This window comes from Elgaria multicarinata, chromosome 13 (genome assembly GCF_023053635.1).
Source record: "Elgaria multicarinata webbii isolate HBS135686 ecotype San Diego chromosome 13, rElgMul1.1.pri, whole genome shotgun sequence".
Classification (NCBI taxonomy): Eukaryota; Metazoa; Chordata; class Lepidosauria; order Squamata; family Anguidae; genus Elgaria; species Elgaria multicarinata.
Window position 1 is genome coordinate 10,257,784 of NC_086183.1, and position 12,629 is coordinate 10,270,412.

The window sequence follows — 12,629 nt, forward strand, 5'->3', positions numbered from 1 at the left end:
CCACAACTTTTGCACATATTTACATTCCCATCACATATGTAAGTATGTTCCTTTTTCCCCACATCCTCTCCAACAATTTGCTGAGTGCTGCTTATTTATCTTATTTAATCTAACCGGGGTTAGGTACCACCTCCATATAATTTTATAATAATTCTCTTTTATTCTCACTCACATATTTCTCAACGCTCTTTGTTTCCATAGTCCTTCCCAACTCTGCTGTCCTATTTGTACCTTCAAATCTGTCTCCCAAACCAATTTCCCTGAACAGTTCAGGTGTTCCTAATAGTTCATGAGCTTGTAGCTCCATTTGTTACCATTTAAAAAAAATAAAAATTAAAAAAAAAATTATATTTGTAATAATTGTTTGAATACACTGTACTTTTAATGTACCAAATGTAATAATTTTATGCCAAACTAACTTGGACATAATTACTTTTTAACAAAGTGACTTTCAATCTGTAAAAACTGCTAATATTGCATTATTTCAATTTTTCCGACCCCCCCCGCCGAAAAAAACCAGTTTTTTTCCATGGCTTCAAAATTTCCGGAAATTTTACATCTCTACTTGTGGGGAGGGATTGGGATCAGTGCTGAATGCAAATGGTTCACTCTTGATTATTTGAACTCTTCTCTCTCCCTGCAAACCCCACCCCCCCAAATCAGTTTTTGCCATACAATTAAAAACTGATTAGACACTTCTCAGGTTTGAAGCTTATCATGAGGGCTAGAGACTCGCTTGATTTTTTTTAAAAAAAAGTAAGTGGAGATTCTGTTGCATCTCTGGGATGAGTCTACATTGGAGCCTTTATTCTTGCCATGCATATTCTAAATCTTCTGATCCTGAAAGCCATGGTGGCTAAGGGTGAATCAGAAGTTTGCAGTTAGAAATAACTCCAAACAAGAGCAGCCGTGAGCCTCTGCCAAATTGGGAGCCCAGGAAAGTTGGGCATTTTGTGGGCTGGCATACAAAATTGAACTCAAAATAGAGTAAGGCCAGGAATGTGTTTTATCATTGGGGACCTCTTGGAGAAATACGTAGTGATCTGAAGAGCTGCAGTGGACCTGTGTCCCAGCTAGCCTATCTCACATAATCATAGCAAACTCTGTGCGTGTGTCCTTATTTTGCCCAAATGACATCATCCATGCTCAAGAGGGAGGTATTAAAGTGACCTAAGAGAACCAGTGTGGTATCCCGGTTAGAGTGTTGGATTGGGACTCAGGAGATCTAGGTTCTAGTCCCCATGCAGCCATGAAGCTCAGTGGGTAAGTTTGGGCGAGTCACAGACTCTCAACCTAACCTACCTCGCAGGGTCGTGGTGAGGATAAAATGGAGAGGAGGGGGACCATGCAATTCATCTTGGCTTCCTTGCAAGAGGGGAAAAGGCAGGATATAAATGTAATAATATATAAACAAATCATTTTAAATAAAATTAATAAATAGGCTCATGCTTTGCAGAAGTACAGTACAACTTTGGGGGTGGGGACCCCAAAACAGCCCAATAAGGAATGAGCATCCTCAGTTGGCATGAAATGCTGACTAACAGTTGAGAGGAAAAAATAGAAAACGGGTTGGGAGCAGAATGGAATAGAGTATGGTGGCTGGAATCCAAATTAGGCATTTTTTACATTGACTAATATTTACTTGACCTCATGAAAAGCAGATGAGGGACTGGTGGATTTGGTCGCATTTCTCATTTGATGCCCTTTATGCAATCTGGCCTGAGTTCAGCATCCTTGAGAAACATTGCAAAAAAATCAGTCAACTTACCCAAAAGTTGTTGGTCATTTTCATAGACTGAGAATTTAATTTCCATAGTACAGTTGCTCTTAAAAGCCACTTGTCTGCGATTCTATCCCTTGTATGATTTTTCTGTGTCAGGAAACACTTCCTGAAAGGCTAAGAAATGCAAACTTTCCTCAGTGTAGTCTTTCAACCATTAGAGTGTCTCGGGCCATAGCTGGACCTAAGGTTTATCCCTGGATCGTCCAGGGGTCAAACCTGTTCATCTAGGTGACACACAGGGGATCCAGTGCTCAGGCAGGGGCGAACCCTGGATGATCCCAGGATAAACCTTAGGTCTAGCTGTGGCCCTGGTCAGCTAGCATGCTCAAAAACTTTGGTATTGTTCACCTCAAAGAGGCCCCCAGCTGTGGTGTTTGACATCATAAATGAGTTGATGGGTTAGGGTGTTTTAGTGTATGATTTTTGACACACAAGTACAGTATACTTGGTTGGTTGGTTTTTTGTTCGCATGACACAAGGGTGGCTAATAAGTCATGGTGGCTTGTTCACCACCACTGTGCATGCTGCCCAGTTTACCCAGTTATCCTTGCTGGGTGCAGCTCGTTGTGATTTCTGAACCTGGAGAAGGTGGTTGGCTGTGTAAGATTATTTCTTCTTTTGAAATTTTACTAAATTGGGGCTATAAAATTTGTTGGCATAGCATAGAGAAAGAAGCTTTTGGGGGTACAGAATGGGTTTAAATGGGTGTACAAGTGATAGGGTAATGCTTTAATATTAAGGGAACAAGTAGGCATACATACACAGGATTATCAAGGGTTAGATTATTTGGTTTGGATAAGTCTGTGTTTGTCTGTGTTTGTCTTGTATGTTCTTTTCATTTGATTTGCTGAATGGAGGTTTGTGCTTTTGACTTTAACTTTCTTAAATTGTTTTAATAAATGTTTTTAAAGTTATAACAGTTTCATTGTGCTTGTGAGTCTGAGTGAAGTCAATTATTCTCCAGATCTTCTTTATACCTACTATAGTGGGGAATTTAAAGAGTACTGTTACAAAGTATTGCAGGAACCTGTGCCTGTGTTCAGTACCTCTTAAAAGACCACCAGAAAATCCCTCCTACAGCTGGGGTGGTTAACAAACCACCCAGAACCCTTGGTCTGTTGTACGGTTGCTAGGTGATAGTTAGCCACCCACCCTTGCCCCGTTTCGGATGTCATGAAAAGATGCGCCCAGCAAGGGTAAATAGGTCAACTGGACGGCACATGATCAACATGCACGAATGTGGTTAACAAGCCACGGTGGCTTATTAACCACCCCATGTTGTGTGAACCTGGTAATTGTTTCAGTTTGTGTGATCTTACAGTCTAAACCAGGTTTGTGAACAACCAGCAGTGATCCTCAGGCTTTACCACTCCCTGTTCCCCCTATGTAAACCACCCAAGAGCTTTGGCTATGGAGCGGTATAGAAATGTAATTAATAATAATATGAGGAGGAAAAGAATCTGGTTTGAGCTTGCGTTAAACCATGATTTGCTGTCAAAGCAGCATTCCAAACTATGGTTTGATTACAAAATAGGGTTTGTGCAAAAAGCAGAAGAAGAATGTGAACCTGAGGTTTGTGCATATCTTCTCATAACAACAAATCATGGATGTCACCTCTAGAGTCTTTTGTTCTGTGGTTTTATTCAGTTTTGATATAAAAAGCACATCAAAATAAAAAAGAATTGTGAGCCTTTTATAATAACTGCCCCTCCTGCTATATTACAGAAATGCCCCCTCTCACATTTACAGCAAATATCCCGTATGTCAACAATGAACTTACTCTCCAAATGTGGATTTATTTATTTAGTAAAAGGCTCCCAAGGTGGCGTACAAAACAAAAACCATACAGCAATATACAAATGGGCAATAAATATACCATAAAATACAGTAAAAACAATTAAAAAGAAAATTGCACCATCCCCATACACAAGGGGTTGATATCAGTAGGCGTGAGGGGATCCCAAAGTTTGCAGAAGTACAAAACAATTAGGGGAAAAAGCCCTAAGGGGAGCAATCCCTCTTTAAAACAGCCCAACGAGGACGGAGCATGCTCAGCGGGCACATAATTTTGTGGGTCGGGGAGATCACGGGAGTGTGAGGGATGAATGGAATGGAGTATCCTGTAAGACAGCCCTGCAGATGTGTTGGACTGTAACTCCCACAGTCCCCAGCAAGAATAGCCAGAGGCTGCTGTAAGAGGTGATAGCTGGTTGGCTGGAACCCTGAACAGGAGCACCCTGCACTGCAAGTTGTTGTTGAAGATCCCACTTGTAAAGTCAGTTTCCAATTTCCATACATCCAGGTCGTTCGTCTTCAGCTCTCTCGTATTCTTTTAACAACGGCGTTAGTGTTACTGCTGTGTATTTAAAAGGGGCGGGGGAGTTTTGTGCCTCAGCTAGACCTATGGGTCTAGCATGACAGATGGGTGAGGATCTCGCGATATTGTTATCGCGAGATCTCCCTCTCTGTTTACACGTAGCGCGCTATGGCCTCGGAAGAACAGGACATCGCAACCGCCATTTTGTTTTCATTGTTGCTAAAGGAGAAAAGCGCACGTGTGCAAAAGGTCAGGTTTTTTTATTTTAAATAATTTTTCACGCTCCCCCACACCCCGATGGAGCTCCTGAGGAGCTCTGCGCCCCGTGTGCGGTTCCCAGCTCCTCGCGAGTAACCGCGAGAAGCCGGGAGAAACCGCGACGCCCGCCCACACGTTCTGCAGCCTCAGGATCAGCCCGAGACCGTGGAAAAAGCGAGCTGAAAAGGTAGGGCGATACCCCGGGGCGAGAGAGGGATCATCCCTCCCTGCTCCCGGGATCCCCTGTGCGTCACGTGGACACATAGGAACAATCCCGGGGTTGCCCTGGGATATCGCCCAGTCTAGCTAAGGCCATATACACACATGCTCATGAAGAGCAGAGACAACAGGCCAGTGAGAATCCTAGTGTCTGAGCAGGGATCTCAGCAGCCAAGTGTGAAGCCAAAGTGTTTTAGAAATAGATTCCAGATTATTTGCAAACATTTATAAGGCTGTCTTTTGTAAGCCATCTATTCCTTAGAAGCAAAATGTGCTGTTTCTGCACTCAGGAGTGGAGATGTGGCGGATTCTTGGCTTTCAGACTGGTAGCACCAGACTTTGGCAAGAAGTGCAGCATGCTGGAAGCGAGCTTGCTAAGAACCAGTCAGTGCCCACAGTCTTGGAGTAGAACCAATTGTAAATGGAACAAAACTCCTGTTTTATGCTTCTAAGTTGCAAAATGCACTTCCTTCATCCTGACCAGGTTGCCTTGATGCCAGCGGAGGTAAAGTATGATCATAAGTCACCCTGGGAAGAGGGATGACCTTGTAGAAATCATGGATGCTCGGTGCTGAGGAGGCATTTTTATTCATTTTAATTGGGTTACTAACGAGCAAAATCTTTAATATAATATTTTGCATGTTTTGCATTATTCAGTTTTCTTAAGAAATCAAGTACAATCATTTTTTTTCATTGCTCTCACAAGCTAAGTGCAATGGGCAGTGGATACCTGTGGAAGGGTTTTGTTTTGCAGAGAGAGCTGTCCTTTGTCTCTCCCCTTCTGTTTGACCTTGCTTTGCACACACTAATGGCTCCAATCAGGACTAATGTGGTGAAATGAAGGTGTTAAGGTAGCCTATAATGAGTATAAGGTGATGTTCTCAGCAGATGGTGCAATGCTGACACCATCTATACCTGTTATCACATCTTTTGGTTTCTTGCCTGGCTACTCGATTGGGGTAAATCAGAATTACTTGACTTGGGACATTCATCTTATGCTCACTTATTTGAACCATGACTTTTTAGGCAGACCAAAGGTGAAATTAAGAATTTGAATCCCCAGCAAGTTAAGATTTTAAAAGTTAACGTGGACATGCGGTTGCCCAAGACAATTTGGAATTGAAACGTCAGCAGGCATTAAAATCTCTCTCTGTCTCTCTTTCTATGGCCATAGCTAGACAGGGCTTTATCCCGGGGCCATTCTCAGGATCATCCCTGTGCATTCACATGACACACAGGGGATCCTGGGATCAGGGAGGCATGATCCCTCCCTTGCCCCAGGATATCGCCCTACACTTTAGGCCCACTTTTTCCACAGTCTTGGGATGATCCCAAGGCCACAGAATGTGTGGGCGGGTGTCGTGGTTTGTCCCAACTCCTCGTGGTTACTCAGGAGCTCTGTGCCCATCGGGGGGGGGGGGTTGCAGGAAAATTTTAAAAATATATAAAAACACTTACCTTTTGCTCATGAGCGCTCATGCACTCCTTCTTTAAAAACAAAAAACAAAATGGTGGGCGCAATGTCTTCTCCCTCTGAGGTCGTCAAGCGCTGCGTGTAAACAGAGGGAGAGATCTCTCAAAAATATCGCAAGATCTTCACCCCTCCATCACACAAGATTTGTCTCTGTCTCTGTCTCTCTCTCTCTGGTAAGAGCAATACAATTAAAACGAATGTTGCCACCTTTGATTTATTTAATCAGAGATTTACGTTTGTTTGTCCAAATTGCTTGTTTGCATAAAATTAAATTATGTTTTGCAGTTTTCTACAGAATGGCAAATGACCATATATCGTATTTTTAAAACTACATTTATGCATTGCAAAGGGAGATTTCCATGTTTCTAACTTTGGCACATTGTAACCTGGTTTTCTTGTCACAACAACATTGATAACAAAGCTGGAGTGAACTTGCTAGTTCTCACCCACCAATTGCTCCTGCTGCAGCCGAGCAGAGCTAAACAACCCAGGGATGGTGCTGTTTAGCCATCATGATAAATGACTCAGGGATGGAGTGACTGTGGGTTGTTTGGCTTAGTGAGAGTGGGTGGGTGGCCATGTGCCAGCATACTGGCTTGCTCCCTCTCGTTCACAATTACTCAGGGTTTAAACAAACCCTGGGGTAGCTATGACATGCGAATCGGACCAAAATCTCACAGCCTTGTTTCACAAGCTTTAAGATGGCAGCCAGCACCTCTTTTAAGCAAGTGAGGTAGGAAATAATGTATCTGCAAACATTGCATAGCATTATACAGCTGGGTCCAGGACGTTTCTATGAAATGAAGGTAGGGGGTAGGGTGGCCATTTACCAGTTGCCAAATAAGAGGAAATGCATCACCCAGAAAGAGGCCAAATGAGGGCAGCAATTTGCATTCAATTTCCATACATTAATTTATATGTTTAGATGCAAATTTAAAAATAATAATGATTTAAATAGAAATGCACTCTGTCTCTCAATGTGGAAGACTGTGACAGGTGACCCGTGTGCCTGACTGTTCAGTCTGTTGTGCAGGTTCTAACTGTTGATGGGCAACAGTTCTTAGAGTTCTGTATCTTTAACTGGCAAATATATTGTAACTTAATCTTTTTATGTACTAGAGGTTGTTCTATTGCTTTCACCCCAATTTCAAATTTGGGAGCACATGATTGCAAAACCCGAGAAGTGAAGATATTCTGACATTATTGGACTCTCTAAATTCCTTTTATTATTTTTGGTGAAGTGCAATAAAGTGTGGCCTTTCTGCTAATCAAATTTAGCAATACTCAGTTATGCCGTTTATTAAGACTTGCCTTTGTGCTGGATACCTGCTCAGGTTTCAGCCGAGCCCACTCCTATTGGTTGGTTGGTTTTTTGGAGGTGCTGAGCTGCTTATCTAAGACTACGATTCCTCTTTCTCTTTATATAATGCAAGAGAAAGTTCTGAATTTAGATTCTTTTAAGTTGTAAGCTCAACTTCGAATCTGGATGTACAGTCAAGTCTTTACACCGGAACCAGGCTCTGAGAAGACCTGGTTCTGTAGGGTCCACCAAGGACATTTTTGATCAATAGTGGTGAAGCAAATTAATTTGATTGTGCGCTATTCTTGTTGCTTGGAATGTCTCCCCAAGCTCCTTGGAGGAATGTGCAAGTGTGATTAGATAAAAATGGATGAATGAACTGGAGCCTCCCTAGAACTCTGATTCAAGCCCAGTGTATCATCATCATCACCACCATCATCATCTTTACATCTTTTCTCAGAGGTGTACAATATAATAAAAACATCAAATACAGACATTAAAACAAAACAAAAATATATAAACAGTGCAAAATAAAACTAATATAAAACCAGTAGCAAAGATTAAAGCCATTCCAGAACATAAAACCAGCAGAATAAAGTATTAGAAGTATTAAAGCCCTAAAAACAATCCTTGAAGTGCCAGAATGTCTTCGCTTGGTGCCGGAAAGACCTTAATATAGGCACCAGGTGAGCCTCTGGGGACAGCATTCTACAAACGTGGTGTCACCACGAAACAGGGGCCCCCCTCTCTCGTAGCCACCCACCTCGCCATATTTGGTGGCGTCACCCGGGCGAGGACTTCAGGCAATGATCCTAATGTCCAGCTAGGTAAATATGGTAGGAAAGGATCCTTCGGGTAACTTTGTCCCAAGACCTTTAGGGTTTCAAAGGTTAAAACCAGCACTTTGAATTGGGCCCGGAAACAGATTGGCAGCCAGTGCAGATGGAGAAGTACAGGGTACTATATGATCGTTTGTTCAAGTCTCCTCAGATGGAACATAGAGCCAGTCTGTCCATTCAAAACTATGGTACAGTCCTATTGGGACCATACCACTTTACATGGGAGGGGGGTGTTGCAGGTCAAAATGCTTACACACTTCCCAAATAAACCATTCTCCCTGCAGTTAGAAAAATGTGTACATCATGGGAACAAAGGCAGCTGGCTTATAGTGAGTCAGACCATTGGTCCATCTAGCCCAGTATGGGTGATTCTTTCCTATCCCTGCCTGGAGAAGCTGGGGATTGAACCTGCGACCTTGTACTTGCAAAACATGGTCTCTGCCACTGCGCTACAGGCCCTCCCTAACAACATATTGAATCCTTCCAGCTGTAGACTAAGTTATCTGGGTTTTTTTTCTTTTATTTATTAATAATTTATTAGTAATTATAAATAGTATGCGAAGCAGTGAACACAAATTGTCTGGCAATTTGCCCCCAAAGAAGATTACAAAAAGCAAAAAAAAAAACCATCTCATTGTTTGAACGTTATTATAATGTATTTGCTTTGTTGATAATGTTTAAAGCAAACAGTTTTCTTTATCTAGTATTTAAGGATAAATAAATAGCAATAACTATTTACACTGCTGCCCAGAATCGGCAGACTTTCGTATTCTACTTCAACTCCAGTTTTGGAGTGTGAGTGTACATGTTGCTGAAGGTGGAGACCTGAGCCATTCCTTTCCATAATTTCACATGCACAGGAACTATACTAGTACTAGAACAGAATTTCAGATCTCATCTCAATAAGCTCTGCATTAAATTAAAACAAACACACAATACCCCAGCAAGTTTCTAGTCCTGTAGTTCAAAGAACTACAGTTGTCACTCCCACATGGTGAAGGCCACTTGGTGGCTGCTTCTAGAACCCTCCATCAGGCTAGGTGGTACAAAGAGTAGTTGACGCAGTAAGAAATGGCTTAGTCCCCAAAAGTGGCCAGATGTACTTCACAGATAACCTACTTTTTGTACCAGTTGGCCTAATAAAAAGTTCTGGAGAACTCTAGAGCTTGCACAATTTGTGGAATTTTGGTTAGTCCTAATAAAGGTGTATTGCCTATCTATGGATTTTTTATTTTTTTAAATCTTGGACACTCAATTATTTCTCATTCCCAAGGATATGATTTCACAGCATCCATCACTACATGCATTCCATCAAAAGTTGTAAGCCTCCCTAATAGTGCTTTTACACTACTCAGGACCAGATACGAGCGTTTTAAGAAGATAAATATAAAATAAAGTCAGCACTAGGTTCCTGTTAAGGTTTCCCAGACAGAAATCCACTGGTTGGCTTTTTCCTTTTCTGTTTGGGGGCTGAGTTGATCTGTTAGCACAAGTGAGAATTGGGCTGCAATCCTTTACATTATGAGGCCATGTGTCCTATTTGACAGGACAGTCCTCTATTTGAGGAGTTGTCTATTTCAAGTCCACTTTAAAGATAAGGAATCAAGAATGGTCTTGAAGTTGCCCCATCAACATGGACAGCAGGTTGAGCAAGGAGGCAGACAGGATGTATTGTAGTTCTATTTAAATTATAGTAAATTATTCCTAAATGTGCATATATGCATGTAAATTAGTATATACAACAATTTGATTAAAAAGGCAATAAAATTAGATTGCATTCAGCATGGCTGGAAAACCGAAAACGCTCTTTCTGTGGCTTTTAACACCTGTAAAATGCAAAGGAAGCCATTTTAAGTACCTAAGAAAATGTCCAAAATCCATAGACCAGCAATGGGATGGTTCACATTATCAAAACTGCCTGAGATCAGTTGGCCCTAATAAAGGCCAAATAAACCCAGTTTGCATGATCGAAATTCTTAAATGTTTTAAACATTTAAATGGGTGGTGTGTACCATGGGTTATTTAAGGGCTGTTTTCCCCCTCAAACAAGCCATGCTGTCTGGATTCGGACAACACAACAAGCTGCACCCAGGCAGGTGATTAGGCTAATGATGTCTGGCACGCGTCACCGATTTAAACAAGCTACCATGGCATAAAGAAGCCACAGTGGCTTGTTTTGATCATGCAAACTGGGACATTCCCTTTATTAGGACTAAGGCCTTAGCTAGACCTAAGGTTTATCCTGGGGTCGTCCCTGCCTGCTCCTGGGATATTCTGTGTGTCATTTACATGAACAGGGTTGACCCCAGGACGATCCCAGGATAAACCTTAGGTCTAGCTAAGGCCTAAGTAATGTGGGGCAGAAGTTTTTCCAGTGCTTTATTTTTCCACAGAAATGTTTCCGTTTGGTTTGTTCATTAGTAACAATGAATGTATGGTAATTGCAAACACAATATTTTAGGCATGCGTGGCACTTTCAAAGTTGTAATTACTGTTTTTCCGATGATTATCCCTAGCAAGTATGTGAGAAAATACATATATGTCATTGAAATAGCTGTCAGAGTGCAATGGAACTAAGTAGTGACAGCGAAACTGAAAGTGCCCCAACAACCATAGTGGAAGAGAGCTGATCTCTGTTGAAATAAATGAGTGGTTGTCAGATCTTTACAGATCTTTGGGTTACTGAAATTAATTAGTGTGTCAACAGTTTTCAGTACTGTTGCTTCCCCCCCCCCCTTAAATTTAAACCATATAAATATTTTACAACTATTCTAATAAAATGTATAAATAATCTAACATTTAAATCACATTAAGTATGCTTTAATTTTCCCCTGCAAATATTTCAGGTCAAATATTTGTGGTGTAATAGGACAAATAAATAAAATACAAAAAATTAATGTGTATTTTGGGGGGCTTTGTTGTTTATTAAATACAAGTAAAATACATCACACACTAATTTAGATCACTCACTAAATTAGATTATTTACTAAATCTAGAGATTCTAGGGCAGGCATGAGCAGAACGTAGAGCTCCAGATGCTTTGGATTTCAGCTCCCAGAAGCCCCAGCTAGTGTGGTTAATGGTCAGGAATGCTGGGAGTAGAAGTCTAAAATATCTAGAGATCTACTTCCTGCCCCACAGCTGGTGTAGGGTATCCGAAAAATTTCCAGTGCAATCTGAAAACTTTCTGATGCCAATCACTCAATTCAAATTAGCTTTGGAAAGTTAGCATATTAGCACTGGAAAAATGTCTGCAAAACCCACATCTCAAGGACCAATACAAAACACTGAATTTTACCTGGGCCCAAGTGATGTCTTCTTCCACTCATAACCCTTCCATGTTTTCTCACTGCTGCTTCTGACTTTTCTTTTTGCAGAAAACCAGATACCACAGTTCTTATCCTGGATGCAAGGGGGAGGATGGCGCATGTGGACGGTCATCCCCGCATGCCTTCCTCCCCACAAAAATCATGCTCCCCACAGCCCGCCTTAAGGAAAATGCACAGATCCCTTGTTAGGTAGAAAATAAAAGTAAAATGATATATTAGCAAAGCTAGAGATCAAGTTTAGGTGGTGTACCGGTAAAAAAAAAAAAAAAAGCACCAATAGAATCAAATTGAGTAGCATTATGTTTCAAGGGATATGTTCCCTTCAGCCACTGGGTTAATTTCCATCTTCAGGTGGAAGAAAATAATCTTCCTCCATTTTGTGGTTCCTGCTGCTCCTGAATGGCTAAATTCATTATTCTTCACTACATAGAGAAAGCAAAGGAGGCTACGTTGGTCCAGAAGTAAAATTCTAATATCCACAATTGATCAAAGTTTTATAACGAACAGCTAAAAGGACACAAAATAGTGAGCAAGATTTTGGGTTCTCCGGTATTACTCAAAACTCAGCTCCCCCCCACTCCCCCCACCTTTGATCCTTGTTGGCATCCAGTTTTAGGTGCTTGATTAAAAAGTGATAATGATCTTAAGTAACCCTAGATAGTTTAGTTAATCAAGAACTGGGAACAGAGCTTTCCTCACTAGAGGACCTGGCTCCAGGGAGACTTGAGCAGAGTTCATTTTAACCAGGGGTGTTTGGCTTCAAATTTGCTTAGGGGCCCCCTACCCTAAACAACTGCTAAATGGGGACTGGCTGTGATTACTTGTTGTTGAGGGAAGGCACATACTCAAGATGTTCTCTTCTAGCTATCTGATATGCTGTAGGGCACCCCTCCCCAACTTGGTGCCCTCCAGGTGTGTTGGATTGCAACTTGCATCATTCTCAGCCATGATGGGAGTTGCAGTCCAATACATCTGATGGGCATCAGGTTGGGGAAGGATAATGTAGGGCCAAGATCTGGCATGGGAAACTGAATTTGGGGCTTAGCCCAGGTGAACCAGGAATTCAGTTCAGCCATGGACTTGAGTTCCAGCTGTTGTGTGTATAAGTTA

General features: G+C 41.6%; 2 protein-coding genes across 2 annotated transcripts in view; both read left to right on the forward strand.

Moving 5' to 3' along the window:
• Positions 1 to 7,052, forward strand: part of LDLRAP1 (low density lipoprotein receptor adaptor protein 1) — a 169,665-nt gene extending 162,613 nt beyond the window's left edge. Inside the window, exon 10 of the transcript XR_010026085.1 lies at positions 7,038 to 7,052. The gene's annotated coding sequence lies outside the window, so the exon portion shown is untranslated. The remainder of the gene's footprint in view (positions 1 to 7,037) is intronic.
• Positions 1 to 12,629, forward strand: part of MAN1C1 (mannosidase alpha class 1C member 1) — a 166,223-nt gene that overhangs the window by 34,889 nt on the left and 118,705 nt on the right. The window lies entirely within an intron of this gene.